The sequence below is a fragment of the Coenobita brevimanus genome, chromosome 115 (assembly GCF_032717465.1).
Source record: "Coenobita brevimanus isolate Jiangsu-jjx chromosome 115, ASM3271746v2, whole genome shotgun sequence".
NCBI lineage: Eukaryota > Metazoa > Arthropoda > Malacostraca > Decapoda > Coenobitidae > Coenobita > Coenobita brevimanus.
In genome coordinates this window covers 2,902,501-2,912,500 of record NC_137068.1, presented here as the reverse complement: position 1 = coordinate 2,912,500, position 10,000 = coordinate 2,902,501, and the positions used below count along the sequence as shown (strand labels likewise).

Sequence of the window (10,000 nt, the reverse complement as noted above, 5' to 3'; positions counted from 1 at the left end):
TGGTCGGTAGAGTTCGTGGCTTGCACTGTCTATCTCTGTATCTGTCTGTCTATCTGTATCTCTATCTATCTGTCTGTATCTATCAGTCTATCTATATCTATTTATCTATCTATCTATGTCTGTCTATCTGCTCCACCGCACTCGCTCCTCTGCTTCATTACTTAACCCATTTGCTTCGAATTTCCTACTTTGTTTCTTACTGTTGCTTTCACGCAAATATTTACAGGACAAACTAATATCCTTTCCCCTCAAAAAAAAGGTTGCAAATATCATTATCTTTGTTTCCATACCGTTATTAAGTCCACAGTGACCAGTTCCTACCAAAAAGTCGAGTAAGTGATTTTCGCATATTTTCGTGTGTCGCTGTTTCCGACGATTTCGCGCCGTCGAGTTGCGCGCGATCGCCATTTTTTTTTCTCTCTCATTTTTCTGACACTCCCTGGACTTACCCCGACCTAATCGAAACAGATTTATGTCGATATCTATTACCGCTCTCGTGAAAGAAATGAATAAACACAAAGACAGACACAGACATACATGGCTTGATTTCATTATTTAGCCATCTATGTATTTTCCTGTGTATCTATCTCCTTGTATCTATCTGTGTATCTGTGTCTGTCTATCTATCAGTCTATCCGTCTGCATATTTATCTATCTGTTTGATTATATGTATCTATCTACCTGTCTGTCTATCTCTTTCCATGCTTATCACCATCCATCCATCCTGATAGATAGATAAACAGACAGATAAATAGATAGATAGATAAAATAGCTTATAATGGCTCCCAGGTCAAGGTCAGGGGGGGTGAGGGGAGACTCGGGTAATTTCCAAGACTCTCTTTTTTCTTTCTTTTTTTATTTCTATTTTTTTATTTTTAGGCGGAGGCAATTACAGGAGGGGAAGATACCACACTATTTAATACCATAAATAGATTGGTAGGTGGGTAGGTAGGTAAATAGATATAGATAGATAGATAGATTATTTGAACCTTGACTATCTAGGCTGGTGAAAAGCAGGTGTGCCCAGGTAATACAGATTTATGTAGCATCATCATCATCATCATCGTCATCAGTCGTTGATCTATCTATCTGTCTATCTATCTATATCTGTCTGTCTATCTATACAGTATATGTATGTATGTATAGAGAGAGAGAGACTATTTATATATATTTGTCTTTGTGTGTGTGTATATGTATATAGACATAGATAGATAGATAGATAAATTACTGAAACCATTGACAAAAGTGAAGCCTATTTTTTAAAGGAATGAATTTACCTTTACCTGTGTGTATTTTTTAATCTCATTTATCCAGTTTACCTTTACCTGTGATTTAATTAGTCTCGTTTATTCAAATTACCTCTACCTGTGCTTGCTAATTAAATATTCTCACTAAATTTACCTTTTGTGTGTTTATTTATTAATCTCATTTATCCAGTTTACCTTTACTTGTGCTAATTATTCTCTCATTTATCCAATTTACCTTTACATATATTAATTACTCATTTATTCACTTTACCTGCGTATATTAGTCTCATTTATCCAGCTTACCTTTACCTGTACCTGTATTTACTAATTTACCTGTCTTTTCCCCACAGGTAAGTCTGCTCACCTGGCTGGCAAGGGCGGTGTCGTAGTGAGTATATAAGTATGATGTAGTAATTATCTCCCGCATTTGGCAAGGCGAGGCGATATAGTTTTTGTTGGTGTGTGACTGTGTGTGTATCTGTCGCCAAAATATCTCGAAAAGTTGTGGACGATTTTTCACCAAATCTTCAGGAAAGGGCAACCATGTGTGTGTGTGTGTGTGTGTGTGTGTGTGTGTGTGTGTGTGTGTGTGTGTGTGTGTGTGTTACAGAATTTGAGCTTTTACCCTACCCAACAAGATATTTTGGCGGACGATTAGCATTCGGCCCCCGAATGCTTTTGTTTCATTGTAGTGGTAATTGTATCCCTAAATCCATCTGAAACGTGAACCCAGTGGACTGCAGGCTGAAGTTCCCTCTCTCCTGCAGTCCAGCATCGTCCTTTCGGGGGATAGGGAGGGAGTTGAGGGACGTGTGTATAACCAGTCAGCTCCACCGCCCAGTTATATGAGTGCCACCACGTGAAGGAGCCATTTTCCCGAACCCAGTATAAATATAAATAATAATACACGTTAAATAAAAAAATAGGATGGCGTGTGGGGAGAAATATTATGAATTATTTTTTCTTGTAAATATATCCTGTTTTCTCTCTCCTTCGTCCGGGGTCGATTGGGAGTCACGTGGTTGTCAGCTGATTATGTAAACAATGGGGAGGCTTCGTGTTTGAGAGAGAGAGAGAGAGAGAGAGAGAGAGAGAGAGAGAGAGAGAGAGAGGTGGTGTAGTAAAAGCCAGCTGTCTATCCATCAATATCTGTTTCTTTATCTGTAACTTATTTATCAGTGTCACCCCTTACATTCTCTTTCAGCCTTTCCTATAAAATTTCCATGTCAGTTTTTCCAGGCTGCATGGTGGTTTTTCTCACTTTTTCCTGGAGGGTTTGGTGGTGGGGGGAGCCTTCTTGCTTTACTATCCTTATCCTTCAGCATGTAGAGTTAGATCTGGTAGTCATAGTTTTCTCTAACAAGCAGCCTCGAAAGGACCATAAGGACTGTTGCTGTTTGCTTTCCTTTGTATTCCTTTGTACTCCTTTTGCCCACTTCCTTCCCCTCTTCGTCACTCCCTCCCCTTCCCCTCTCATTATCATCCCCTCCCCTCCTCTTCTTCCCTTCCCTTCCCTTTCCCTTATCTAGTTCCTTCCGCTTCTTTCCACTTCCCCCTCTTTTCTCCACTCCTCTCCTCTTCATTCCTCTCCACTCCTCTCCTCTCCTCTCCTCTCCTCTCCACTCCACTCCTCTCCCCCCCTTTCCTTTACTCAGTTCCTTCCTTCCCTCTCCATCTCTCCCTCCCTCTCCTTACCTGTCCTGTCACCTTTCCTCCCCTTCCCTCCCCTCCCCTCCCCTCCCGTCTCCCATACTCAGCTCTTTCTTTTCTCTTTCCATCTCCTCTTTCCCTCCCCTTCCCTTCCCTTCCCTTCCCTTCCCTTCCCTTCCCTTCCATTCCCTCCCCTTCCCTTCCCTTCCCTTCCCTTCCCTTCTTTTCCCTTCCCTTCCCTTTCCTTCCCTCCCCTCCCTTTACAGTTAACCCCTTCACCTACCAACTGACCACTTCCTGTCACGTGTTGGGGGGAGGGGGAGGGGGAAGGGGAAGGGGGAGGGAGGAGGGGGGGGAGGGAAAGGTGCGTGGCTTCCGAGTTGTTAGGTAGACAGAATTGGAAGGTCTTAAAAATGGCTTGGGAATTATTATTATTATTATTATTATTATTATTATTATTATTATTATTATTATTATTATTATGTGGTAGGTGGAGACGCTCACCATCCACTCACTTGATGCAGTGCTGCTCTCAGGTGTCTGTCCTCTCCTGTCCTCCATCCTTCTTTCCTGCCATCCTCTTCTGTCTTTCCTTGATTCTTTCCTCTTCCTTCTGCCTACGGGTGACTTTACATTCCCTCTTCTGTCTTTCCTTCATTCTTTCCTCTTCCTTCTGCCTACGGGTGACTTTACATTGAGTGATAAGCCAAATGGTTTCCTGTACACCAGGAAACCATTTACTACGCTGGGTGGTAACCATATAACCAAATTTTGGCGTCTGGTGGTTTAGTGGGTAATCAGTCGGATTGAGTCTTTGTAGGTTTATATCCAAGGGGTGGTTGGGGCTTACTGCTCACGTAATGCCACTCAGGGATGAGTGAGGCTGGTCACTCTCATCTTAAATGTCAGGACCAACTTGCCTAGCCCCGGGCTTCTACGGCCCTCATGGGGCAACGTAGGATTGGATGATGGATGGATGGATTATTATTATTACTGTTATGATTATTATTATTGTTGTTGTTATTTTTATTAGTATTGTTATTTTGTTGTTCCTGTACTATTATTATTATTATTATTATTAGTAGTAGTAGTAGTAGTAGTAGTAGTATTTAGTATCATCATCATCATCATCATCATCATCACCATCACCATCATTATTATTATCATTGTTGCGGTGGTGGTGGTGGTGATGTTACGGTGTTAATTGGTGATATAGTGAGGATGTGAAGGTGTTATGGTGTTAATAAAGGGTTAAGGTATAGTGTTATGGTGCAAAATACTCTCTCTCTCTCTCTCTCTCTCTCTCTCTTCGATTTCCCTCCCTCTTCTGCCGTCCCTTCATTTCTCTCCACTCTCCTCCTTTCCTCCTCCTCTCCTCCCCTTACCTCCCCTCCCCTCCCCTCCCCTCCCCTCCCCTCTTCATGCAGAACGAGGGGTGGGGGTGGAGGAGTGGGAGAGGAAATAGAAGGGGGGGAGGGAGGGAGGAGGAGAGGGACAGGAGGAGGAAAGAGAAGGGAGAGAGGGGAGGGGGGTTGGGATGGAGGAGGAGGAGGGAGGAGGAAAGGGAGGAAGGGGGAATAGGAAGAAGGGAGAGAGGGGAGGGGGTAGGGATGGAGCAGGGAGAGGGAGGAGGAAGGAGAGGAAGGGAGATGGGGAGAAGGGAGAGAGGGGAGGGGGAGGGAAAAGGAGGGAGGGAGGGGGAGGAAGGAGGGAGGATCGATAATGACTTCAGGAGAGAGGTGCCACTTTCCCTCCCTCCCTTCCTCCCTTCCATTCCTCCTCCTTCCCTTCCCTCCTTCCTTTCCTTTCCTTCCTTCCTTCCCTCCTTCCTTCCTTCCCTCCTTCCTTCCTTCCCTCCTTCCTTCCTTCCCTCCTTCCTTCCATCCATCCGTCCATCCATCCATCCATCCATCCATCCAATCATCCTTCCTTCCTTTCTTCCTTCCTCCCTTCCTTCCTTTCTGCTCTCTTTCCTTTCTCTTTCTTTCCGTTTACCATTCTTTCGTCCTTTCTTCATTCCTTCCTGCTTTTCTTATTTCGTGCCTTTTTTCCTTCCTTCTTTCCTTCCTTGCTTTCGTCTTCCCGTCTTTCCTTCAGCCGCACACTTCCGCTCTCTCTCTCTCTCTCTCTCTCTCTCTCTCTCTCTCTCTCTCTCTCTCTCTCTCTCTCTCTCTCTCTCAAGTTTATACAATAGAAGCCTTACAAGAAAATAGCTTCCTTAGTAGGGGTGTCTGGGATCTCTCTCTCTCTCTCTCTCTCTCTCTCTCTCTCTCTCTCTCTCTCTCTCTCTCTCTCTCTCTCTCTCACACACACACACACACACACACACACACACACACACACACACACACACACACACACACACACACTTTGGCACTCCAGGACAAGAAGTAAATAGCCTCATTTTTTTTTTTTCCTGTTTGTCATTTTCTTTTTCTTCTGAGGGAGAGAGAGAGATTAATAGAAGGAAGGAAGGATGGATGGATGGAAGGATTGGTTGACATAGATAGAAAGATAGATAGATAGATAGAGAGAGAGAGAGAGAGAGAGAGAGAGAAGGTGGATGAATGGATGCATGGAGAGAGAGAGAGAGAGAGAGAGAGAGAGAGAGAGAGAGAGAAGATGGATGAATGGATGCATGGATAGAGAGACAGACAGACAGACAGACAGACAGAGAGAGAATAGAAAAATATTAAAACACTCATACCAAAATAACATAGGCTAGAAAAGAGTTAGGGAGGAAAGATAAAACACATTAAAAAATAAATAAAGGAAAAAAAGAAAGAAAATAGGAAAATTAAATAGGGTAGATGGAATAGGGACTGATGAGGACTGGAAAATAAACAAGTAAAAAGAAAGGAAAAAAAGAACATCAAAGAAATATAAGCAAAAAAGATAAACAAAAGAAGAAAAAAGGAAAATACTGAGAACTTGAGCCCAGAACTAGTAACACACACGCTTCTAAGTAATTTCATTGTGGGTTGAAGTGAGGCTAAAGATAAGTCGACCCCATATGACCTTGACCTTTGACCCCTTGACCTTCATGACTTAATCACTTCATCGTCCCTTCATACTGTACCACTGACGAAAGTGTGGTCGAAATCTGTTAAGGAGTTCAGGAGATATCGCGCATACACATGACCTTGACCTTTGACCTCTTGACCTTGCTGACCTAATTACTTCATCGTCCCTTCATACTGTATCACTGACAAAAGTTTGGTGTAAATCCGTCGCGGGTTTCAGGAGATATCGCGCATACACCCATATGATCTTGACCTTTAACCCCTTGACCTTGCTGACCTAATCACTTCATCGTCTCTTCATACTGCATCACTGACAAAAGTTTGGTCAAAATCTGTTAAGGATTACAGGAGATATCGCTGTCACAAGGATAAACCAAGCCGACCCCATATGACTTTGAACTTTGACCCCATGACCTAGCTGACCTAACAAATTCATTATCGTCTCATACTGCATCAATGACAAAAGTTTGGTGGGAATCCGTCAATGGGTTCAGGAGATATTAACTACTACTACTACTACCCTCCCTCCTCCACCACTTCCTCCCTCTCTCCATCACTCCCTTCCTTCCTTCCTCCTTCCTTCCTCCAGTCCTCCTTCCTCACTCCCTCCTTCTAATATTGCTTTCGTAGCCTTTTTCAACGTTGCATTAAATAATACTGACATTAGTTATTAAACCTCTACTCTCAGTGGATAAAATTATGCAAATAAATATCCACAAATCACCATAGAAGGAGTAAAAATGGCCAGAATGTTTGGGAACTAGTTTTTTGGGGCGTGAGAGACATGGCCGCCTGAGTGCTGCGGCCTGGCACGTATTCTAGTAGGTCAAGGTGTCGCGCAAGTACCCAATCCTACCGCTTTATTTCTTCCCACGGGGCTTTTATATTCCCATCTGTGTTGTTAATGCAATCTAAGTTTATATTAAGGAGACATAAACAGCATAAATTAGACTAGGAAGGCGTAGTATGCATAATAAATAATAAATAAAGATGTTAGGGATTCCTTAGTAGGCGGGTGTTTTAAAATTGCCGCTCCCTTGTAATACGCGCCGCTCCCCACCTTCAAGTACAGGTGATTTTTCCATAATTATTGCGTTTGTGGCATTTTTCATTAAACATCTATGCATAATAGATACATCATTGCAGATAGATAAAAGGAATACGCCAGAAAAGGGGTGGAAAGCGGTCTTTAAAATGTATGGGAACTAGTTTTTTGAGAGATTGAGACGTGAAGGCCGATGATCATGTATTCCTCCGCGTCAGTGTCGGCAGGTAGAAGCGTAGGGATGATGCACGTGTCTCGCCTCTCGTCTTTTTCCCCATTATCTCCGGACATTGGCGCTAGGTACGTGATAACCATATATATTCAACAAGATACGTGAAAACTACATATATTTAGCAAGATTCGTGAAATCTATGCATATCTAGTGAGCTTACAGTGACGTGAAAAGAATATAGAAGATAGGGGAGAGGAAATTACGTGAAATTGGAGGTAACGTGAAAGATAAGGTAAGAAATTTGTGTGTTGACTCCTCCATGTTCTCGTGGGCGATGGAGGATGCCAAACGCCTTCTCTTTAGTGGTTTATTCCTGTTTTGGCATAGTGTATGTTTTTTGTTACCTGTGTAGATCTTTAAATAACATACATACAACATACGAACGTACATACATACATACGTACATACATTCATACATACGTACATACATACATAACATTCATGCATACATATATACATAAATACACACACATACATACACACATACATACATACACACATACATACATACACACGTACATAACATTCATACGTACAAACATACACACATACAAAAAATAGCTGAGAAAGAGGTGTTAAGAAAGCCTTACAATGCCATAATTTGGGACTACTACAACTACTACTACTACTACTACTGATAATAATAATACATCTTACTACTTTATAACTTTAACTACTACTACTACTACTGCTGCTACTGCTCTTGCAATTACTAGTGTTTCTACTAACAATAATAAAAGTACCACTACTACTACTACTACTACTACTACTACTGCTACTACTACTACTACTACTACTACTACTACTACTACTACTACTGCCACCAATAATAATAATAATAATAATAATAATAATAATAATAATAGGCAAAGATTACACACCGCTCCCCTCCTTCCCTTTTCGTTATATTTCATGTATTTTCGTGGCTTATTTTTTTCTTATATAACTTTTTTGCTCAGTGGATATAAAACTGCAGATTAGTTTTTAAAATCTGGATGTTAGGGAAGTTATTATTATTATTATTATTATTATTATTATTATTATTATTTTCGTGGCGTGGATGTGATAGGAAGCGTTAGGAGAAATACACTGAGGTGGTTTGGCCATGTGGAGAGGATGGGGAGTGAGAGATTAACGAGGAGAGTGTGTGTGAGTGAGGTGGAGGGGGAGAGGGAGGGGAAACGCCTCCTTTTCTCTTCCCCTCTCTTCTTTTCCTTCCTTCCCTCCTCCCATTTTCCTCTTCGTCTTCTCAATCTCCGCCCCTCCCCCTCTCTCATCCTTTCACCCTTCTCTCTGTCCACTCTCTCTTTCCCCTCTCTTCCTTCCCTCTCATCATTCCTGCCTCCTCTCTATCCACTCTCTCTTTCCCCTCTCTTCCTTCCCTCTCATCATTCCTGCCTCCTCTCTATCCACTCCCTCTTTTTCATCTCTTCCTTCCCCTCTCATCATTCCTGCCTCCTCTCTCTCCCCTTCCTCTTTTTCCTCACCTTTCCTTCCTCATCATTCCTCCCTCTCTATCCCCTTCCTCCCCTCTTTCTTCCCTTCCTCCTCTTTCTCTTCCCTTCCTCCTCCTCCTCCCTTTTCTCAAGACAATCGAGGCTAAGTCAAGGAGCTCCGTGCCTCTTAAGACAACACACGCTCACGTTAAGATGTCTCGCTGCGGACGTCGAGGTAGCGCCCTGAAAACATAAATTTTCTTGATCTGTTTGCTTCCTCTCTCTCTCTCTCTCTCTCTCTCTCTCTCTCTCTCTCAGTTCCATCTTGTAATATTCCTCCTTTAACACACACACACACACACACACACACACACACACACACACACAACCCCCCCCTCCCACACACACAATCTCCCCCACCTCCAAACACACACCTGGCCCCCACACCTGTAAATAACTCTACGGGTATGCCCCTTCTCCCTTCACTGACGCAGCGAGGTAAATCCCTTAAGAAATAACCAATAAATGACGTTATTGAGTTCGCGTTCCTTGTATCGTAGAGGCGGAAGTTGCTATCGTAGAGGCGGAATTTGCAACTTCCGCCTCTACGGTACAAGGAACGATAAATCAATAACGTCATTTATTGGTAATTTCTTCAGGGATATACCTCGCTGCGTCAGTGAAGGGAGAAGGGGCATACCCGTAGAGTTATTTACAGGTGTGGGGGCCAAGTGTGTGTGTGTGGAGGTGGGGGGATTGTGTGTGTGGGAGGGGATGGTGTGTGTGTGTGTGGGGTGGAGGGTGGGGTTGTGTGTATGGAGGTGGGGGGATTGTGTGTGTGTGTGTGTGTGTGTGTGTGTGTGTGTGTGTGTGTGTGTGTGAAACGAGGAAAAATACAGAAAGAGAGAGTTACATAGAGTTACATAGATACACAGACCACACAGACCTTACGGTCCCTACGAGGTGGTCCGGCCTTAATCCTAATATAGTGCATAGGAGCAGGAGAAAAGGATAGCACAGCAGAAGGCTCTCTCCCCCACCTTCCAGACCCTCCGGCATTTGCCGTACAGGAAACAATGAAGAGAATGAGAGAATGAAAGAGAGAGAGAGAGAGAGAGAGAGAGAGAGAGAGAGAGAGAGAGAGAGGAGGGAGATTGAGAGGAGCAGAGGAAGGAACAGCAAGAAGGGAGATGATAGATAGATAGATAGAGAGAGAGAGAAGATAATTGAAGAGGAAATTGACAGGAAGGGGGAGAAGAAGAGAGAGAGAGAGAGAGAGAGAGGAAGTGAGGGAGAAGAGAAATTATTTGTAGATAAGAGGAAAGAGGAGGGAAAGAGAGAGAGAGAGAGAGAGAGATGAGGAGGAG

The 10,000-nt window shown here is 43.1% G+C and overlaps 1 protein-coding gene across 1 annotated transcript in view; it reads left to right on the top strand.

Annotated features, from left to right (window-relative positions):
* The window catches only part of LOC145418605 (uncharacterized), a 182,443-nt gene that overhangs the window by 537 nt on the left and 171,906 nt on the right, over window positions 1-10,000 (top strand). The gene's annotated exons all lie outside the window — the stretch shown is intronic.